General features: G+C 37.5%; 1 pseudogene; it reads right to left on the bottom strand.

The window, feature by feature from the left end:
• Positions 1–739: 739 nt before the first annotated feature.
• LOC119250320 (60S acidic ribosomal protein P0-like) lies at positions 740–1,707 on the bottom strand (annotated as a pseudogene).
• Positions 1,708–3,648: the final 1,941 nt, after the last annotated feature.

Below are 3,648 nucleotides of genomic sequence, written 5' to 3'. Positions count from 1 at the left end.
CCAGTGCTTGTATAAATAAATAAATAAATAATAAATAATAAATAAATAAAATCAAAGACTGTGGGCTCTTTGTTTCCAATGTCTTTTATTCAAAATAATTCAATTTTTCGTTTTCATCCCTGTTATTGAATATAACAGTAATTCGTCTCCCTTCCTTTCTTCTTTTATTGTTGAGTAGTAGTATTTGATCAAATCAATATGCTACATTTTTGGTCATTTTTCCCATAAGGCATTTTTGAGTTGCTTCCAAGTTCTAGATGTTATGAATAGAACCATAATATTTTTTGTAAAAGTCTTTTGTGACCACAAGTATTCATTTCTCTTGTAGTAATACTTTGGAGTAGAATTCTGAGCCATGGAGGAGATGTATATTTACCCTTATAACTAACACTGCTTCAGAGTCTGTCCCATTTTACACTCTCACCAAAAATGTTCCATTTGTCCCAGATCTTCACCTACATTTAGATTGTCTTTCTGGGTTTCCTTGTGATCTCACTATGACTGTAATTTGCAATCTCTGTCTTTTAATTGATGTGCTTAGACCATTCACATTTAAAATGATCATTATTTAGTTGACTAAACTCTACCATGTTTGTAGCTCTTTTCTATTTGCTGCCCTTTTTCTTCTTCCTTTGTTTTAAACTTCCTTTTTTCCTCTACCTTTCTGGGTTTAATTGTGAATATTATATGATTCCATTTTTTTAAAAGAAGTCTTTATTTCCTTGTTGCATCAATAACATTAGTTTAAATGGTTGCTTTTTTGGTGATTAGTCAGAGACCAAATCTCAAATCCTTGTCTGACTCCTACTCTCTTTGCTTCAACCTTGGCAGGGTGAGGGTGGCAACAAAATACAGACACATCAGCCAAGAAGATCTTGGTCTTTTCAGCAATTTGGAGTCTCCACAGACAAAGGAGAACCCACTTGTTCCTGTTGATGACTAAATGGGGCACTGATGCCACAGGTGGCTAACCAATCTGCAGACGGACACAGGAAACAGTATGGACACTCTCCAGGAAGCAAGAACCCTGCTTATTCTGTGATGTCAAGCAGCTCAGGACTGTAGATGCTGCCTCGGTCACACAGCTGCTGGGTGACTGGCCACAGAAGGGGAGGCATTGAGCATGCACAGCAGAGGCTTTGCTGGCTCCCACTTCATCTCCAGCCTCAATCAGCTGCATGCCACTCAGCATTTCAATAGTGTCCCTGGAGATTTTAAAGGCAGTGCCTAAATCTTGGAAGAAGATTTTCTCTGGCTCCAGGCTAGTGCTTTGGTGGTACAGTGACTTTCACCAAGCACAAAGGCAACAGTAGAGCCAGCGGAGGGCACTTTATTGACAAGCAACATGTCCCCTAATCTCAGAGATATGATATGCTCCTTGGTGAACAAAAAGTCCTTATTCACCTGGATATGTGCCAATAATTTCTCCAAAGATGGGTTGTTTTCCCGATGCCCTCCAATGAGCTGGTACATCTTGGTGTTCTTGCCCATCACACCTCAGCCTTTCCACAGAGGGACATGTGGACCTGTTACATCTGCTGGGAGCCCATATTGTGTGCTCTCTCAATGAAAGACTTTGGATAGTCATCCAAAAGCTGGATGATCTTAAGGAAATAGTTGGACTTTCAGGTCACCCCCTCTTCCCTGAACATTATAGAGGTATGTCGAGGATTGCTACGTACAGTTTAAAGATGGTGTTACTCTCACGATAACACCTGACAAAAAGTTTAAGACTCCATTTTTTCTGCCCTCTTAATATATCAAGTACATTTCTTTTTAGAAAGTTTTTTCCTGGTTGCCATAGAGTTTGTAGCATTCATTTATAACTAATTCAAATCCACTTTCAAATGACACCATACCACTTCATGAGTGGTGTAGGTATCCCGTCACAGAATATTCTTTTTTTTTATTTAAATATTTTATTTTATATAATTCTTTTTTTTTGCCTTTAATATTTTTTTATTTTTTATTTTTTTTAAATAATAAATTTTATTTTTATATTCCCCATACAATTGCAACCCCCCCATTCTGACCCCAATCCCTCCCCTCCCACCACCCAACCCCCCAAAAGTGTCTCTGGTTCATAGTTTTTTGTTGATTTTGATTTTCACTTTCTTATAGTTATTCATTTTCCTGGTCCATTATTTAAGTTTTCTAGATTCCTGCTATGAGTGAGACCATCCTGTATTTTTCTTTTTCTTTCTGGCTTATTTCGCTGAGCATGGTCCCTTCCAGCGCCATCCATGTTGCTGCAAATTGCATGTGTTTATCTTTTTTGAATGCTGAGTAATATTCCATGGTATATATGTACCACATCTTCTTGATCCAGTCATCTATTTTTGGGCATTTGGGCTATTTCCAAAGCTTAGCTATTGTAAATAGTGCTGCTATTAATTCTTACATCTTTTTTCATCTTTGCACAATGTATGCATTTTCATTTTGGTTATATTCCCCATACAATTGCACCCCCCCCTTATTTTGACTCTAGTCCTTCCTTTCCCTGACCCTCCATCCCCTCCGCCCCATAGTGTGTCTATGGGTTATAGCTGCTTGTTGATTTTGATTTTTACTTTGTATTCATTAGTCTTTTTCCTGGTCCCTTATTTAGGTTTTCTAAATTCCTGCTATGAGTGAGACCATCCAGTATTTTTCTTTTTCTTTCTGGCTTATTTCGCTGAGCATGATCCCTTCTAGCTCCATCCATGTTGCTGCAAATTGCATGTGTTTATCTTTTTTGATTGCTGAGTAATATTCCATTGTGTATATACCACATCTTCTTGATCCAGTCATCTATTTTTGGGCATTTGGATTGCTTCCATAGCTTAGCTGTTGTAAATAGTGCTGCTATAAACATAGGGGTGCAGGTGCCCTTTGGAATTACTGTTTCTGCCGTCACATAATATTTCTAATTCCTCCATCCCAACCCTTATAACATTGCTATTACTATGATTTATTCCAATACCTCATTGCTATTGCTTGAACAATAGTTAAGTAGACCAATTTAGAGGAAAAATTAAAAGAGCTCACTTCACCTTCATCTCTTCTTTCTCTAATCCTCTTTCCTTCTTTGTAAATGCCAAGTTTCTCACCTACATCATTTTTCTTCTCTTCAGAACTCCTTTTTAACATTTCTTGTAAGGCAGATCTATTGTCCACAATTTTCCTGTTTTGTTTGTCTGAGAAAGTCTCTATTTCTATTTCACTTAGAAAGGCTATTCTCTGGATATGGAGATTGGTGGATTTTTTTCCTTTAAACATTTCACTGCATTCTCTTCTTGTTTGGTTTCTGACAAGAAGTTCAACCTATTTCTTAAATGCATTCCTCTAAAGTAAGTCCCCACCCTCCCAACTTCTTTTGTTGCTGGTTCTCTGTAATTTGAACATGATATGTGTGGGTGCGTTTTTTTTTAATCCTATTGGTGGCATCTAAGATTCTTGGTTCATTTGCTGCCTGCCACTAATCTGGAAAATTCTCAGCATTGCTGACTCAAATATTTCTTCAGCGCCTTTCTTTTTTCCCATCTGTGATTCCCATTATGTGTATGCTATACCTTTTGTAACTAGCCCATGTTTTTTGCATATTCTACTCCGTTTTCCCTTTGGTACTTTAGGTAATTTCCATTACTTATCCTAAAGCTCACTGATTCT

The sequence above is a fragment of the Talpa occidentalis genome, unplaced genomic scaffold (genome assembly GCF_014898055.3).
Source record: "Talpa occidentalis isolate TD23 unplaced genomic scaffold, MPIMG_talOcc4v2.1 talOcc4.17, whole genome shotgun sequence".
NCBI classification, from domain to species: domain Eukaryota; kingdom Metazoa; phylum Chordata; class Mammalia; order Eulipotyphla; family Talpidae; genus Talpa; species Talpa occidentalis.
This window is presented reverse-complemented; position numbering and strand designations above follow the sequence as displayed.